The sequence below is a fragment of the Ovis aries genome, chromosome 25, assembly GCF_016772045.2.
Source record: "Ovis aries strain OAR_USU_Benz2616 breed Rambouillet chromosome 25, ARS-UI_Ramb_v3.0, whole genome shotgun sequence".
In the NCBI taxonomy this organism is placed as follows: Eukaryota; Metazoa; Chordata; class Mammalia; order Artiodactyla; family Bovidae; genus Ovis; species Ovis aries.
In genome coordinates this window covers 375,173-394,723 of record NC_056078.1, presented here as the reverse complement: position 1 = coordinate 394,723, position 19,551 = coordinate 375,173, and the positions used below count along the sequence as shown (strand labels likewise).

Below are 19,551 nucleotides of genomic sequence, written 5' to 3'. Positions count from 1 at the left end.
TGAGCACAATCTGAGTGAACTAATTTGGGCTAGCAAACCAGACTGTGGGATAACTACCATGCGAAAAGCCAGCCCTAACCTAAGACACAGCCAGGTCTGCGCACAGAACAAAGGACTGAACAGAGATAGCAGCTGCAGACCATATCCCTCAGTGACAGGCAGCCAGAGCTGGAAGGGGGCAATCATAGACCCAGAGAGACATTATCTACAAACCTGTAAGCAGGCTTCTTTGCTAACTAAGACTTCTTGGGGTTCTGGATGGTCAACATCTGCCTGAGAAGGTGTGCCGGTTGTACACCCAGCACACCAAGTGGCAGCGACAGGTGAAGGTGATAAGTCGCAGCGACTGTGCTCACCAAACTCCTCATCATTTGAGCTGCTCGGACCTGGGAAGGGCACAAAACACAGGCCTAACCGAGTCTGAGCCTTTGAGGACTACCCGAGCGCCTGAACCTGAGCGGCTTAGACCTGGGAGGTGCATGCAGCCCAGGGCTGGCCTCGGACGGTTCCCAGTGAAGCAACCTAGAGCCTGAGCGGTGTGGGCAGGGAGGGTACACGCGCTGTGAGCGGGGGCAGGCCCAGTGTGGCTGAGGCATTGCGAGCACACACCAGTGTTATTTGTTTGCAGCGTCCCTCCCTCCCCACAGCGTGACTGAACAAGTGAGCCTGAAAACAGTGTCCACCACCACCCTCTTTGTGTCATGGCGGAAATCAGACACTGAAGAGACCAGCAAACAGAAGAAGCTGAAACAGAGGGAACCGCCTTGGAAGTGACAGGCGCAATAGATTAGAACCCTGTAGTTAGTACCGACTACATAAGAAGGGGCCTATAGATCTTGAGAAATATAAACCGGACCAAGGAACTATCCGAAAATGAACTGACCCACAATACCCACAACAACACCAGAGAAAGTCTTAGATATCCTTTTATTATTTTTATGATCATTCTTTTTTTTAATTTTTTTAAATTTTTAAGTCCTCTATTACTCCCTTAATTTTCACTTTTATAACCTACTATTACTTTGAAAAAAAGAGAAGACCCTATTTTTTAAAAGCAAACTTCATATATATATATTTTAAAATAATTTTTGTGACCTTTTTTCTGTTTTTTTTTTCTTCTTTTCTTTAATATTGTATTTTTGAAATTCCAAACTCTACTCTAGATTTTTAATCTCCGCTTTTTGGTATTTGTTATCAATTTTGTACCTTTAAGAACCCAATCTTCAGTACCCATTTTTACTTGGGAGTGAGATTCTGGCTTGCCTACTCTCTCCTCCTTTGGATTCTCCTTTTCCTCCACCAGGTCACCTGTGTCTCCTCCCTACCCCCTCTCTTCTCTACCCAACTCTGAGAATTTCTGTGTGTTCCAGATGGTGGAGAACACTTAGGGAAATGATTACTGGCTGAATCTGTCTTGCTTCTTTTGATTCCCCCCTTTTATCATACTGACCACCTCTGTCTCCTTCCTCCCTCTTCTCTTCTCTGTATAACTCCGTGAACATCTCTGAGCAGTCCAGTTGTGGAGTGCACATAAGGAAGTGATTACTGGCTAGCTTGCTCTCTCGTCTATTGATTCCACCTAGAGAGAGTCATTTCCTAGGCAGGTTGATAAGAAGTCTAGGGGTCCCCAAGGAGAGAGGGGTCTGGAATTCTCAAGGAGGAAGAAAGGACAAACTTTTTTTCCTTCTCTACATTCCTTAGGATTGTATAACAACAATGTATTATGCCTGAGGACAGTCTCTGGATTAAACCTTCTGGCTAATTCTGTAAATTATGGGAGTAGACCTGCTCTTTACAAGGATTATATAACAACAATGTATTATGTATTCTGCCTGAGGACAGTCTCTGGATTAAACCTTCTGGCTAATTCTGTTATCTTAAAATTTAAATTATGGGAGTAGGTCTGATGAGGTCTTTACAACCTCCAGACATTCTTTTGATTTACTGGAGAGTATATAACTTCATTGCTAACACTAACAAGCAGGTACTCTTTCTACCCCCTTCTGATGCCTATGTCAGAAGCTTTCTCTATCTCCTTTATACTTTAATAAAACTTTATTACACAAAAGCTCTGAGCGATCAAGCCTTGTCTCTGGCCCCGGATTGAATTCTTCTCCTCCAGGGGCCAAGAATCCCGGTGTCGTGATTCAACAACAACCTTTCATCTTCATCTCATTCGGGTCACCTCTAATTCCCTCCTCCCTCCTCTTCTCCATGTAACTCTGTGAACCTCTCTGGGTGTCCCTCAGTGGGGAGAAACTTTTCATCTTTAACCTAGATGTTTTATCAATGGTGCTGTATAGAAGGAGAAGTCTTGAGACTACTGCAAAAATAAGACTGAAAACTGGAAGCAGGAGGAACTCCAGGAAACATTAATTGACAGGAGCTCATCAGATGCCTCCATACCGACACTGAAACCAAGCACCACCCAAGGGCCAGCAAGTTCCAGAGCAAGACATACCATGCAAATTCTCCAGCAACACAAGAACACAGCCCTGAGCTCCAATATACAGGCTTCCCAAAGTTACTCCAAAACCAGTGACATCTCATAACTCATTACTGGACACTTCATTGCACTCCAGAGAGAAGAAATCCAGCTCCATGTACCAGAACACTGACACAAGCTTCCCTAACCAAGAAACCTTGACAAGCCACCTGTACAACCCCGCCCACAGAGAGGAAACTCCGCAATAAGGAGAACTCTACAAACTGCCAGAATACAGAAAGGACACCCCAAACTCAGCAATATAAACAAGATGAAGAGACAGAGGAACACCCAGCAGGTAAAGGAACAGGACAAATGCCCACCAAACCAAACAAAAGAGGAAGAGATAGGGAATCTACCTGATAAAGAATTCTGAATAATGATAGTGAAAATGATCCAAAATCTTGAAACCAAAATGGAATCACAGATAAATAGCCTGGAGACAAGGATTGAGAAGATGCAAGAAAGGTTTAACAAGGGCCTAGAAGAAATAAAAAGGATCAATATATAATGAATAATGCAATAAATGAGATCAAAAACACTCTGGAGGCAAAAAATAGTAGAATGACAGAGGCAGAAAATAGGATTAGTGAATTAGAAGATAGAATGGTAGAAATCAATGAATCAGAGAGGAAAAAGAATAAACGAATTAAAAGAAATGAGGACAATCTCAGAGACCTCCAGGACAGTGTTAAATGCCCCAACATTCGAAACATGAGTTCCAGAAGAAGACAAAAAGAAAAACCATGAGAAAGTACTTGAGGAGATAATAGTTGAAAACTTCCCTAAAATGGAGAAGGAAATAATTATCCAAGTCCAAGAAACCCAGAAAGTCCAAAACAGGATAAACCCAAGGTGAAACATCCCAAGACACATATTAATCAAATTAACAAAGATCAAACACAAAGAACAAATATTAAAAGCAGCAAGGGAAAACAACAAAAAACACACAAGGGGATTCCCATAAGGATAACAGCTGATCTTTCCATAGAAACTCTTCAAGCCATGAAGGAATGGCAAGACATACTTAAAGTGATGAAAGAAAATAACCTACAGCCCAGATTACTGTACCCAGCAAGGATCTCATTCAAATATAAAGGAGAGATCAAAAGCTTTACAGACAAGCAAAAGCTGAGAGTATTCAGCAGCACCAAACCAGCGCTCCAACAAATGCTAAAGGATATTCTCTAGACAGAAACACAAAAAGGGTATATAAACTCGAACCCAAAACAATAAAGTAAATGTCAACGGGATCATACTTATCAATAATTACCTTAAACGTAAATGGGTTGAATACCCCAAAAGACAAAGACTGGCTGAATGGATACAAAACAAGACCCCTACATATGTTGTCTATAAGAGACCCACCTCAAAACAGGAGACACATACAGACTGAAAGTGAAGGGCTGGAAAAAGATTTTCCATGGAAATAGAGACCAAAAGAAAGCAAGAGTAGCAATACTCATATCAGATAAAATAGACTTTAAAACAAAGGCTGTGAAAAGAGACAAAGAAGGACACTATACAATGATCAAAGGATCAATCCAAGAAGAAGATATAACAATTATAAATATATATGAACCCAACATAGTACCACAATATGTAAGTCAAATGCTAACAAGTATGAACGGGGAAATTAACAATAGCACAATAATAGTGGGAGACTTTAATACTTTAATACTCACACCTATGGATAGGTCAACTGAACAGAAAATTAACAAGGAAACACAAACTTTAAATGATACAATAGACCAGTTAGACCTAATTGATATCTATAGGACATTTCACCCCCAAACAATGAATTTCACCTCTTTCTCAAGCGCACACAGAACCTTCTCCAGGATAGATCACATCGTGGGCCATAAATCTAGCCTTGGTAAATTCAAAAAAATTGAAATCATTCCAAGCATCTTTTCTGACCACAATGCAGTAAGATTAGATCTCAATTACAGGAGAAAAACTATTAAAAATTCAAACATATGGAGGCTGGACAACACGCTGCTGAATAACCAACAAATCACAGAAGAAATCAAAATATGCATAGAAATGAATGAAAATGAAAACACAACTACCCAAAACCTGTGGGACACTGTAAAGACAGCGCTAAGGGGAAAGTTCATAGCAATACAGGCATACCTCAAGAAATAAGATAAAGGTCAAATAAATAACCTAACTGTACACCTAAAGCAACTAGAAAAGGAAGAAATGGAGAACCCCAGGGTTAGTAGAAGGAAAGAAATCTTAAAAATTAGGGCAGAAATAAATGCAAAAGAAACAAAAGAGACCATAGCAAAAATCAACAAAGCAAAAAGCTGGTTCTTTGAAAGGATAAAAAAAATTGACAAACCATTAACTAGACTCATCAAGAAACAAAGGAGAAAAATCAAATCAATAAAATTAGAAATGAAAATGGAGAGATCACAACAGACAACACAGAAATACAAAGGATCATAAGAGACTACTATCAGCAATTATATGCCAATAAAATGGACAACGTGGAAGAAATAGACAAACTCTTAGAAAAGTGCAAGTTTCGAAAACTGAACCAGGAAGAAATAGAAAATCTTAACAGACTCATCACAAGCACGGCAATTGAAACTGTAATCAGAAATCTTCCAGCAAACAAAAGCCCAGGTCCAGACGGCTTCACAGCTGAATTCTACCAAAAATTTAGAGAAGAGCTAATACCTATCCTACTCAAACTCTTCCAGAAAATTGCAGAGGAAGGAAAACTTCCGAACTCATTCTATGAGGCCACTATCACCCTAATACCAAAACCTGACAAAGATGCCACAAAAAAAGAAATTAGAGGCCAATATCACTGATGAACATAGATGCAAAAATCCTTAACAAAATTCTAGCATTCAGAATCCAACAACACATTAAAAAGATCATACACCATGACCAAGTGAGCTTTATCCCAGGGATGCAAGGATTCTTCAAATCGGCAAATCAATCAATGTAATATACCACATTAACAAATTGAAAGATAAAAGCCATATGATTATCTCAATAGATGCAGAGAAAGGCTTTGACAAAATTCAGCATCCATTTATGATGAAAAACCCTCCAGAAAGCAGGAATAGAAGGAACACACCTCAACATAATAAAAGCTATATATGACAAAACCCACAGCAAACATTATCCTCAATGGTGAAAAATTGAAAGCATTTCCCTAAAGTCAGGAACAACAAGACAAGGGTGCCCACTTTCATGACTACTATTCAACATAGTTCTGGAAGTTTTGGCCACAGCAATCAGAGCAGAAAAAGAAATAAAAGGAATCCAAATTGGAAAAGAAGAAGTAAAACGCTCACTGTTTGCAGAAGACATGATCCTCTACATAGTAAACCCTAAAGACTTCACCAGAAAATTATTAGAGCTAATCAATGAATATAGTAAAGTTGCAGGATATAAAATCAACACACAGAAATCCCTTGCATTCCTATACACTAAGAATGAGAAAATAGAGAAATTAAGGAAACAATTCCATTCACCATTACAATGAAAAGAATAAAATACTTAGGAATATATCTACCTAAAGAAACTAAACACCTATATATAGAAAACTATAAAACACTGGTGAAAGAAATCAAAGAGGACACTAATAGATGGAGAAATTACCATGTTCATGGATTGGAAGAATCAATATAGTGAAAATGAGTATACTACCCAAAGCAATTTATAGATTCAATGCAGTCCCTATCAAGCTACCAACGGTATTTTTCACAGAGCTAGAACAAATAATTTCACAATTTGTATGGAAATACAAAAAACCTCGAATAACCAAAGCAATCTTGAGAAAGAAGAATGGAACCAGAGGAACCAACCTGCCTGACTTCAGGCCCTACTACAAAGCCACAGTTGTCAAGACAGTATGGTACTGGCACAAAGACAGAAATACAGATCAATGGAACAAAATAGAAAGCCCAGAGATAAATCCACGCACCTATGGACACCTTATCTTTGACAAAGGAGGCAAGAATATACAGTGGATTAAAGACAATTTCTTTAACAAGTGGTGCTGGGAAAACTGGTCAACCACTTGTAAAAGAATGAAACTAGAACACTTTCTAACACCATACACAAAAATAAACTCAAAATGGATTAAAGATCTAAATGTGAGACCAGAAACTATAAAACTCCTGGAGGAGAACATAGGCAAAACTCTCTCTGACATACATCACAGCAGGATCCTCTATGACGCCAGAATATTGGAAATAAAAGCAAAAATAAACAAATGAGACCTAATTAAACTTAAAAGCTTCTGCACAACAAAGGAAACTATAAGCAAGGTGGAAAGATAGCCTTCAGAATGGGAAAAAATAATAACAAATGAAGCAACTGACAAACAACTAATCTCAAAAATATACAAGCAACTCCTGCAGCTCAATTCCAGAAAAATAAATGACCCGATCAAAAAATGGGCCAAAGAACTAAACAGACATTTCTCCAAAGAAGACATACGGATGGCTAACAAACACATGAAAAGAGGCTCAACATCACTCATTATCAGAGAAATGCAAATCAAAACCACAATGAGGTACCACTTCACACCAGTCAGAATGGCTCCAATCCAAAAGTCTATAAGCAATAAATGCTGGAGAGGGTGTGGAGAAAAGGGAACCCTCTTACACTGCTGGTGGGAATGCAAACTAGTACAGCCATTATGGAGAACAGTGTGGAGATTCCTTAAAAACTGAAAATAGAACTGCCTTATGACCCAGCAATCCCACTGCTGGGCATACAGACTGAGGAAACCAGAATTGAAAGAGACACATGTACCCCAATGTTCATCACAGCACTGTTTATAATAGCCAGGACATGGAAGCAACCTAGATCTCCATCAGCAGATGAATGGATAAGAAAGCAGTGGTACATATATACAATGGAGTATTACACAACCATTAAAAAGAATACATTTGAATCAGTTCTAATGAGGTGGATGAAACTGGAGCCTATTATACAGTAAGAGTGAAGTAAGCCAGAAAGAAAACCACCTATACAGTATACTAACACATATATATGGAATTTAGAAAGATGGTAACATAACACTGTATGCAAGACAGCAAAACAGACACAGATGTATAGGAAATTCTTTTGTGCTCTGAAGGAGAGGGAGAGGGTGGGATGATTTGGGAGAATGGCATTTAAACATGTATAATATCATATATGAAATGAATCACCAGTCCAGGTTCAATGCAGGATACAGGATGCTTGGGGGTGGTGCAGTGAGATGACCCAGAGGGATGGTACGGGGAGGGAGGAGGGAGGGGGGTTCAGGATGGGGAACACGTGTATACCTGTGGCAGATTCATGTTGATGTATGGCAAAACCAATACAATATTGTAAAGTAATTAACTACCAATTAAAATAAATAAATTTATATTAAAAAAACCCAACTATATGAGTGGTGTCCTTCCAAGAAGAGGAGATCAGGACACAGACTCACAGAGAGGGAGGATCATGTGATGACACAGGGAGAAGACAGTTGTCTACATGCCAAAGAGAGATGCTTCAGGGGAAACTGTCCATGCAGACACCTTGATCTTGGACTTCCAGCCTCTGGTACTGGGAGAGCATACAGTTCTGCTTTCAAGTCCCCCAGCCTGATGGACTTTGTTCTGGCCCTGAGCCCAGTGACACAGCAGTGGGAACTGATGGAGCTGAGATTTGAACTTAGCAAGTCTGCCTGTGGGGCCTGCCATCCGCACCATGCACTGTCTACCTGCCCCCAACCCACCAGGATTTGTATGTATGTGGTGTGGCCTGGCCCTGTGGCTTTAAGAAATCCAAAGAGAACTGTCTCCCCAGCCTCCTTTCTTCTGAGAATGAGCGTGGGGGTTGGGAACTGAGTAGAGACCAAGAAAAAACCCTGGGAATATTGTGGGGAGGAACTCCCATCTGCAACCTGTGACACCCTGGCTTCTCTTGGCCACTATACACTCTCATTCTGCCCAAAGGGAGGAATAATTCAATCTGAGGAGTAAACACAGGGTGAGTAGCTGTGTATTCTTCTCAGCCTGACCTGTCAGCCTTTCCTGAGGACCAGGCCTTCTCTGTCTCCTCCTGATCCTGCAGGGCAGCTGCTCCATGTGGAGAGGCCCTGCCTGGCCTCACTGGCCTGATTGACTGGCTAAGAAGGACCCTGAATCCCAGGGTTAGTGAGCATATTTCACTCTTGCCCTTAGCCATGCAAATTTCAAAATTAAACCCTCAAATGGAAACATCAGCACAGGTCACACACCTACAGGCCCAGTAGTCTGAGAAGCTCTATTTGGAAGATATGGCTTATCTTTTATCACAGTGACTCCCAGTCACTGGGAACATCCTTGAGCAGTCTGGTTAGGGGATCACAGCTCCAAGAGCAGCTCAGCGTCACCTCCACAGGCTGTGAACTTTTCTGTCTTCGTCGGTGGAATTTTCTTCCCTGGGAAATGAAGGTGCAGGGCTTCACTAGAGGTTTCTATGGGCCCTTCCAGCTAATGCTCTGAGACTAGTGTCCACCAGAAGAGGCACTTCTTGAGGCATGAAGATCCTAAGACAGGCATTCTGTCCTTTGTGTGGCTTATGATTTAACTGGAGAGAAGAGAGAACACAGGTGTGACATATATGGACAGGGCAGTGTTGGCCCAGATCAGGGAGTCCTAAACTCTCTGAGGAAGAAGTTCAAGGGCATAGCAGTCAGGACAAGTGCAGGTGAGAAGATGCCAGAGCTACTGGGGTCCTGGTAATGCATTCTGCCCAGCCACCCCATCAACTCAAGTCATCCACTGCCTCTTAGTTTCAGCTTTTGATGAGAAAATAATACACTGCATCCATGGAAAAAGGGGATGTTTAAAACACATAACACTCTCACTGTGACTTGGTATTTCATAGCATGTTTCCACTGTTGTTGGCACATGCTCTGAGTTGGGCAGGATGGGGAGACACACTTTCCAAAGGGGGGTGTGTGGGGAGAGAGTAAATTAGCCAAGATGGCATTTTCAGGCTCTCTTCCCCCACGTTTTGTAAATAATGTAGCAGATCATTTATAGCACTGCACATGCGCATCACGAGGTACTCTCTTGGACATGGGCTAGCTTTGCGACATGAGTTCCACCCAGAAAACAGAGGCACTTACTGCGGCATCACAGCTGTGTCCCTTGGGTCAGCCACGAGAGGAAAGCACTTAGTGTGTCTACTGCTACGGCTGCTGTGTCAGCCAGAAGAGAATAAATATGTCTGCAGTTCCTACAGCTCCTTGAGTCTTCTTTCAGCCTCTTAACTGGTGCCTGGCCTACCCTGGGTTCAGTAAACAGTGTGAACAGCAAGACAATTGGCGTCAGGAGCAGGAGCAGCAAGACAGGATGGCTGTGGTTTAGAGTGATGTGCAGTTCCGGACTCCTGGGCATGTCCATCACACCACATCACAACTAGTTCTGCATCTGACCAGCACTGGGTCCTCAGCAGCCCTGAGATGCCGAGTGGTGGAACTCTCCATGGTATCCCTGAGAAGGAGGGTGGAGTGAGGTTTCTGGGCCAGAGCACCCCCTCCATCTTTACCTCGGGGGCATTCTAGAAGACCAAGCAGAACTCTTGGAGAACTTAAAACATGTCTCCCTCATACCTGCCATGCCAGCTCCTCCTTCCCAAAGGAGAAGGAATGTTCCTCTGAAAAACCCTAGCAACCCTTGGCAGGAGCAGCCCAGAGGAGGCAGCTCATGGCCATCAGTCCTCATGATCATTCTCACAACATTTACTCCATCATCTCGAGGAAAAGGTCTGTATGTTTTGTACCATCTGACTGATGGACCCATTTAATACAACTGTCTAAACAAGACTAAAAGGAAAACACTCATTTTCTTTGAACAGAATCAGAAAAACCACAGACTTCTCAAGTTTGAAATAAGCTGGGCTGTTGATTTTAATATTAAAATTTGGACTGCCAAGAGTTGGGTAGGGTTGGCTTCTGGCGTGATACTGAGGGGTCCCCAGTGGGTCTGCCGAGGGGTTGTAATGATGTGACAGGAGTTTCTGACTTTATTCTCACACAACCAACTATCCTTGACTTCTCACACCTAGCATTTGGGTTAATGGTGGTTAAGGGAAGCAGAGTGATCTAAATTAGATATACCCAGGCCAGCACACCTGGAGAAGGCGATGGCACCCCACTCCAGTACTCTTGCCTGGAAAATCCCGTGGATGGAGGAGCTTGGTAGGCTGCATGCAGTCCATGGGGTCGCTAAGAGTTGAACACGACTGAGCGACTTCCCTTTCACTTTTCACTTTCATGTACTGGAAAAGGAAATGGCAACCCACTCCAGTGTTCTTGCCTGGAGAATCCCAGGGGTGGGGGAGCCTGGTGGGCTGCCATCTATGGTGTTGCACAGAGTCGGACATGACTGAAGCGACTTAGCAGCAGCAGCAGCAGCAGCAGCAGCAGCAGCAGCAGCAGCAGGCCAGCACAACAAAGGACAGGAAATCAGAACAGTTAGGAAGAAAGGGGGAGATTAGAAGTAATACAATGAGTTCTTCATGACCCAACACTAAATTTTCTCAGCAACTTTTATTCCAAGGAATCAGGTAGAAGTCTTCAATACAAGTGGAGGTTCCACTTTAGAGCAGTGAAAGGGCAAAACTAAGGCACAGAGAGGGTAGAGCTGTGTTCAAAGCCACAAAGAAAGATGCATTTGGGTGGGTTTTACATTGGGTGGGACCCACTTGGTAATTTCAGTAACTCACTCATTGGAGGACTATTAGTCTGGGTTGTTGCAGAGATTTGTCACAGGTTCCTGGGTAACTCACAGAACCCTTAGGAGGGTCAGAGAATCATGCCACAAGGCCACACACACAGTGTCCACTTCAAAAGTGAAAAGTCCCTTTTGAACCTTTAAGGGAATAAAAGTAGATTGAACTTTGAAGGGAAACAATGCAAACTTCTAAAACATTGCCAATATAAACTCTTCCAGGGAAATTAGCCCAGACACCTGAGCCCCTGGTTGCCCTCCTTCTGGGAACTCTGAGTAACTAGGTCTCTCTCCAATGGCAATCGGCTCTGGATTTTCATGACTCTAGTTTTCCATTCATACACTGTGTTTTCAAACACCTGCAGCTTGAATTCTGGATGGAGAGATGAGTCAGGAGTAAATGAAGATAACTAAGAATAAAGGGAAATGAGGACTTCGCTGGTGGTCCAATGGTTAAGAATCCGAGTTCCAATGCAGGGGATTTGTGTTTGATCCCTGGTAGAGGAACTAAGATCCCACATGCTGTGGGGCGACCAAACCAGCACATCCGAACTAGACAAAGCCTGTGCACTGCAACCAAAACCCAGCACAGCCAAACAAAAAAAAAAAAAGAGTACAAGGAAATGGCCTAAGATGCAAATAAACAGTTCAGAAAACCAGAGCTAAAGGGACTTGGTAGGTGTGTGATGTCACCATATCTGGGGATCAGCGATGCAGCTTCGGGGTGCAGGCAAACCTAAGCAGGGCTGGAAAGGAGCATGAGATGGGCAACAAGGGCCAGAGTTCCCAGCACTTACTCTTGTCTGGGTGCTGTTCCATAGTCTCTGCATGAAGTGAAGTTGGACCCCCAACACACCGTGTACAAGTTTTCTCCTCAGGAGGCAGCACCTGGGGTGGGGAAGAGCACAGCCACACGAGTCACTTGCCCAACACAAGTAGCTTGGTAGCTTCCTTGGTCCTTCCATGTCTCATCCGGGAAATGGGAATCACAGCAGTACCCTTGTCAGGAGGCAGCCATGCTGGTTAAACATGTAACATCCCAGGCCATTTGGAATGATGTCTAGTTCTTAGCAAGAATTTGACAAATGTTTATTATTATTTCATTTCATGAATGAGATGATTGAGGCAAAAATAGGCTTGAGTCACTGACCCCAAATCACTCTGTGTTAGAACTGGACGGGAAGCCCATTCCACCACGGAGCTGGTCTATTTGTGTTTACTCAGATCACTGTGGGCTTCCCAGGTGGCGCTAAAGGTGAAGAACCTGCCTGCCAGTGCAGGAGAAGTCAGAGACATGGGTTCAGTCCCTCAGTTGGGAAGATCCCCTGGAGGAGGGCATGGCAACTCACTCCAGTTTGCCAGGAGAATCCCATAAACAGAAAAGCCTGGTGGGCTACAGTCCATGGGGTCACAAAGAGACGGACCCGACTGAAGTGATGTAGCATGCACACATATCGCTATACAATTTTTCTCTTAGGCTCCCTCACACAATACTCCCCAGGATACATATTTGTTAAATAATGGAGCGATATCATCCCAAAGGAAAAGGAGTGGCTCAGACCTGAGGCACCAGAATGCTCACAGAGTATTTCAGAGAGTAAAGTACTGTGGTTAGGTGAGTGAGTCGAGGGAGGTAAGGCTGCAGGACACAAGGCTGCTGGTGGGCTGGGGATGCCCGTGGACCACCAACCTTGGTGAGGCATCTGCTAACCTGGTTGTGGGGTGGAGAATCCATGGATGGGCAGAGACTGGAGCCTGAATAGGCTCTCAGATATGGAGCCATGTAGTGTCATTGGAGAGAGAAGGCAATGGCACCCTACTCCAGTACTCTTGCCTGGAAAATCCCATGGATGGAGGAGCCTGGTAGGCTGCAGTCCATGGGGTCGCAAAGAATCAGATACGACTGAGTGACTTCACTTTCACTTTTCACTTTCATGCATTGGAGAAAGCAATGGCAACCCACTCCAGTGTTCTTGCCTGGAGAATGCCAGGGACGGGAGAGCCTGGTGGGCTGCCGTCTACGGGGTTGCAAAGAGTCAGACACAACTGAAGTGACTTAGCAGCAGCAGCAGTGGTGTCATTGGAAACAGTCATGGCAGGCAAGCAGCTTCCTGAAGACAGAAGTCAGAAGTGACAGCATTCAGTGAGCGATGAGAACCCAAAGAAGCCAAAGCAGGAAGAGTCTAAGTGTTAATGCATAAGAAACAGAACTTCTCTTACCTTCCATTTTTTTTCCACGTCATAATTTAAGCTTAACAATGGCTTCATTTCAAGATTAAAGCATATTGTTTTTTTAAGAAATTCACATCCTTACTAGGTTGCAGTTCTAAACTAAAGGCCTATAAAGAACACAGTTTTCTTTCATTCTTAAGCTTGCTGTAACAAACACAAACTGATTAAGTCATCAGAATTTGCAAAAGAAATTTTTGGCATACATGGCCAAAGTGCAATCATTTCGAGTTTACATGTTCATATTTTGGAACTAGAAGTAAACTTAGAGAGAACAGCTAATCCACCACTCCTTCCCATCAAAGCCAAGAGCAGGGGAGGGTCGCATCACTTGTTTGTTTGGCAGAAAAAAGAGAAGCAGATTCCCAACTAACTGCTCATCAACCATTTCAGCAACTTCTGTCTTTTTAGCAGAGAAAATAAAGATTAAAAGAAGATATAAGATTCAAGAAACACTGAAGGATGGTGATCAGCAGGGAGTCATGAGGAGATGAAATTGCTGCTGGTGATGGTGGCGATTTTTTTATTCCCCCACATTTATTTAGTGGATGCTTCCAGAGTCCAGACAGGGTTCCAGAAGTGGGTACCAGTGATGAGCAAAACATCCAAAGCCTTGGTTCTCATGAAGCTAATTTTCTGGTGGAGGAGATGGATTTCATAGTCATATACACACACATGCGAACACCCACAAAATAAAAATTTCAAGAAGTAAGTGCTAAGAAGTGCAGCTATGTTGAGAAGTGTCGTGAATATTACAGTGATGGTGATGATGATAATGACAGGCTGACGATGTCGAGAGGAAATCCTAAGGCACCACCACTTCTGCATGGTGCTCTCTCCTTGCTGCTGTGGCTCCACCACTAAGAGTGCCCTCTTGGCCCCTGAGCGGCATGGGGACCTGGGCGGGGCTAAGAGTCTCACATGCAACGACTTTTCTCATGTTCTTACTTATGCTCCTGAGGCCTCAGCGCTCCCCTTGGAGTAGAACAGCTTCACGATGCAGAATAAACTGAGGCCGAGTGTGCCAAGGCAAGATTCCTGCAGAGTGTGGTTCTTCCATGCAGTAAACTCTGTGATCCCATGACTCAGGGAGAAACCACTGTGGCAATTTTAAAGCATGACCCAGTGTGTTTCAACAGTTCTCCCACTGAGAGGAGAGGGTCGCCTTTTGAACCTGGGCTCTGTAAGACTTCTTGGCCAGTAAAGTGTCTTCAAGGTCATGCTGCCACAATTTCTAGGCCCAGCTCTTAAGTGTTTTCTGTTCCCTGGAGCCCAACCATCATGATGAACAGGGTCAGTGCCGTCTGAAGGGGCCATCTGAGATTTTTCTGGCCGGTGCTCAGCCAGTAACACCCACCTACAGTGTGGAGGGACTGCGCCCTCAGAGGATGCCTCCAGGCCTCAATCACTCAGCCTCAGCCCCGAGAAGCAGATCCAGGGAGCTTCCCTAAAGGCTGTGGGGGTGAAATCAGCCCTGTATTTGAACATGTTGAAGCCTTAGGCAAGAATGATGTCTTCTCTGGGAGAAAGAAATCTTTACATATTCATTCATTCATTCCTTCATTTCTGTTTGTGTCATTTCTACCTTCCTGGGCGAATTCCTTGTGAGCAAGAGTGATTTTTGTTCTTATGTGACTCTCCAGTCTCTAGTCCCCACCCCATGGTCTAACACCCACATGACACACAGAGATCTCTATAGAGGGGCTTTGACCCCTCTGAACAGGAATTCATGTTCCTTTGCTCTGCCCTGCAGCCTCCTCACCCTGCCCTGGGCACCCTCAGCCCACAGAGCCCACCCTCAACCTCAGGCTCTCTCATCTTCCAGGGTCCCCTTCTGCCCCTCCATAAAGGGGGATAGACCAGCACTTCCTTCCAGAAAGGGAGCCAAGGACATTATCAATGCAGATGGGCAGGGAAAGTCACTTGATTCATGGTGTGTGGTTTAGCAAGGCTGCTTTCCCCAGCCTACAGAAGGGGCTGGAAATCATCTTTCTTGGAGGGAGCAGGGGCAGCCATGGTGGCTGAGGCCAGGCAGGAGGAGCAGCTGGGGGGACACAGCCTGGATGCGGCAGGCTGCTCCTCAGAGAGAAAGGCCCTGGCCACCTTGATGGAGGAGGCCTCCTGTATGTCCTCAGCCACTGCCCTTCAGTCTAAGCAAACAGAAGGGTGCTGGTGGAGGCCCAAGGCCCCAAGCATCCCTGGCCCACAGAGTCACACGAACTTGGGCCCATGTGTTCTTCCAGAACCATCTAATGCAGACCTTCTTCAGAGAAGATCCAGATCAGCCTCCAGGAGCTCTTTAGAATAGCTGTCCTCTCCGCCTGTCTGCTGGAGGGCTCGGGCACTCTCCCTTTCAGGACTCAGCTGCCCTGCTCCCTGCACACCCCCTCCTACCAGATCCAGGGCTTGGGGACTGCAGCTGAGTTTTCTGGGCCTTCCTCCTGTGGGAAGACCTCTCCATGCTCCAAAATGCCACCTGTGCCACCTGGAAAGCCCTACTGGAATGGGTAACGTTTCCCTTCCCCAAGGGATCTTCCCAACCCAGGGACTGAACTTGGGTCTCTTGCATTGCAGGAGAATTCTTTACCATATGAGTCACCAGGAAAGCCCCCAAAATGCCACAGAGGCCCCTTCAATTTGAGCCTGAAAGAGATGCACATAAGGTAGGCTTCTGCCCCCAATCCCAGTTGATGACCTTCTATACACAAAGTGTTCTTTAAAAGAGCACAAAATAGGGACTTCCCTAGTCGTCCAGTGGTTAGGACTCAGTGCTCTCAATGCTGGGGCCCCAGGTTTGATTCCTGGTGAGGGAACTAAGATCCCAAAAGCCACATGGCAAAAAAAAAAAAAAAATTACATGAGAACTAACTGGGGACAAGCATCAAGGCAACTGCTAATGGTTTTGGGCAGAGGGGATTGGGGGGGAATCACAAAATATGGCTCTTTCTGAAAAGTTCCAGTAAATCCCTGATTACTTCCCACAGCAGCCACTCTCAGAATCAGAGGGAAGCAATGAAGCCCTAACAGTTTGTTTTAGGCACCGTGATTTCTGAAGTTGTGCACTCAGGCACGGGACTGGTCCTGCACTTGAGCTGGGGCATCACCCAGCTGGCGCACCTGCTCAGGGACTGAGTCTCGGGCCATGCAGTTCCCCACAATAGCAAATCCAACACAGGAAAGGATTTGAATTCTGCCAAGAATCAGCCAGGTCCCCAAGCATCGCAGCCATTCCTGAGCCCAGGACAGAAGGTACTCTTGGTGGCCACTGCTCTGCAAGCCTCCAGGTGGCTCCTATCAGCCTTGTGTCTCTTTTTTTTTTTTTTCAATTATGGTAAAATACACATAACATTGGAGAAGGCAATGGTACCTCGCTCCAGTACTCTTGCCTGGAAAATCCCATGGATGGAGGAGCCTGGTAGGCTGCAGTCCATGGGGTCGCTAAGAGTCAGACATGACTGAGCGACTTCACTTTCACTTTTCACTTTCATGCATTGGAGAAGGCAATGGCAACCCACTCCAGTGTTCTTGCCTGGAGAATCCCAGGGACGGGAGAGCCTGGTGGGCTGCCATCTATGGGGTCGCACAGAGTCGGACACGACTGAAGCGACTTAGCAGCAGCACATAACATAACACTTACCATCTTAACCCTTTTTAAGTGTGCGGTTCAGTGGTGTTAAGTACATGTGCTACCATCACCACCATCCATCCTCAGAAATCTTTTTCATCTTATAAAACTGGAATTCTGTCTCAATTTAACAAAAACTGCCCTTCCTCGCTCCCCTGGCAACCACCCTTCTTTCTGTCTCTGAACTTGACTCACCTAGGGACCCCAGATAAGCGGATTCATACAATGTGTGTTCTTTAGTGGCTGGCTTCTTTCTCTTAGCATAAAATCCTCAGGGTGCATTGTTGTAGTAGGTGCCAGAATTCCCCTTTCTTTTCAGGCTGAAGAGCATTCCATCATATGGATAGGCCACATTTTGCTTGTCCATTAATCCACTGATGGACACTTGGGTTTCTACTATCTTTTGTCTCTTGTGAATAATGTTTCTATGAACATGGGTGTACAAATATCTCAGACACTGATTTCAATTCTTTTGGGCTTGTAGCCAGAAATACTGGATCATATGGTAATTCTATGTTTAATTTTTGAGGACTCACTATACTGTTTTCAACAGTAGCTGTACCCTTTTATATTCCCACCAGCAAAGAGCCAGTGTCCCAATATCTCCGCATCATGCCATCATGTTCTTTTCTTTTTTTTATAGTGGTCATCCTCATCCTCATTTGTGAGAGGGTTCCATAAGTCTCCTTTTAACTAAGAAACGTTTAAATTATATCAAATACTGACATGAACTTCCCAGGGTTAAACTAAGAAAATTGCATCTGTTCAACAGTTAGCAGTTTATGGAGTTCTTTAAAATACACTACCTGATTTTATCTTATAATACCATAAAAAAGATTTTGTGGTTATCGAATTTTATAGATGAGGAAACTAAGGATTACTGAAAGAAACTAAGGTGTGAAACCAAGGCAGGCTGAGATTCAAACGCTTTTTCCTTCATGCTTCTAACAAAAGAGTGTTGTCATCATTTTGACAGATTTTGAGGTCACTCTCAGTTGACAGTGGGCTTCATATTAATAATTGTGGTAACAAAATTAATAGCACCTAAAATTGAAGAAATACCTTCTAAGTGGAGAGAAAAAACAGTAAGATCTACTGAAGGTAAAATTAAAATACATACTTCAGGGTGCCCAAAAAATCAAAATAAATGTTGATACAGGCTTGGATCTCCCCCTCTTGCAGGATCAAAAATGTTGTGTTTAGATTTTGGTCCGTTAATAATATAGTAATACTGCCTGCTAATACAGGTAATAATATCGATGGAAGAATGGCAGTAATCAAGACTGATCATACTGTTTGGGTCTTGCCACAGCTGAAGGTCAGCTTCAGAGACCTTCAGTCTTCAAGCCCTGCTTCTGTCCCACCTGTGAGTTCACTCCATCCTCATATCCTTGCCTGTGGCCCTGCCCTGGATCTGGAAGACAGCTGCACAGTAGCTGAGCATTCAGGCCTCAAGGAGGCAGAGGGCTGGAGTCCACCTCTGACTCACCCACCGTGTGGCCTCGGACATGATCTCGAGTGCTCTGCTCGTCTGTCCCCTCAGCAGTGAAGCTGGGGCAGTAAAGGGTCCCGTGAGGGACCTGTGACTGAAGTGAGGCTGCTATCTTGCACCTGAAGATGGTGGGCACTCTCCACCCACCCCTCCTCCAGGCTTTCCTCCTCCACAGTGCCCCTCCCTGGGACCACCCAGCACCACTCTCCAGCAGAAATCACACACTTGGATGGATTTGGGCCCCTGCTCTGACAAGCATGGGCCTGAGCCCCTCTCACACAGCTTCCACCCATCTGACAAGAGCCCACCGTCCTCTGTACACCCACCCTTACCTCCACATGTAAATCACTCAGGCCTCTCAGCCACTTACAGCAAGGCCTCTGCTGCTACACACCTCTGGCTCTGCCCCCAAGACATGGTGCCCAGCAGCAGAAGATGGGTCCACTCACTCAGCAGCTGTGTGACCTCAAGCAGAACATTTACCGTCACAGGACATGGTGAAGATCATGTGATCAAACATAGTAAAAGGACTCTGTACCCTGTAAAACTATCTACGGATCTCAACTGTGACTACAGACATTCCAGGCTTTAATCTCCTTGCATGTAACACTGTTTTCCCTGGATCATAAATTCCTAAAAAGGGCCGTGTACTTTGTACAGTAATTAATAGAACTCCTTCTAAGTGCTCGATAGATGTTTTCTATGATGGATAGACTTGGGCCCCTGCTTTGGCAAGCATGGGCCTGGAGGCACCCTACATGTTAATACGCAACATGGGCAGCTTCTCTGTTTCAGGCATGTGGAATACAGATATCCAAGCCACTTACATTTAATCATATAAATGCAAATTGTGGGTATCTATCTGGGCTGCCTGTCAAATCCCCATCCTCTAAGCAGGTGCATACAGAGACATCTGGGCCACACATGACGGCATAGATGCTTCCACCAGATGTCCCGCCCGGGACTCCCCTCCCCCTCCAGCCAGTGGATC

The 19,551-nt window shown here is 44.5% G+C and overlaps 1 long non-coding RNA gene across 2 annotated transcripts; it reads right to left on the bottom strand.

Moving 5' to 3' along the window:
* Nucleotides 1-531: 531 nt before the first annotated feature.
* On the bottom strand, nucleotides 532-19,288 carry LOC121817977 (uncharacterized). Of its 2 annotated transcripts, none has more exons than XR_006058073.2 (3): nucleotides 18,893-19,288; nucleotides 12,012-12,102; nucleotides 532-9,064 (listed from the first exon to the last, which is right to left on the bottom strand). It is a non-coding gene; the product is annotated as an uncharacterized LOC121817977 (long non-coding RNA). The 2 variants fall into 2 exon arrangements; XR_006058074.2 differs by having other exon boundaries at nucleotides 532-8,915.
* Nucleotides 19,289-19,551: the final 263 nt, after the last annotated feature.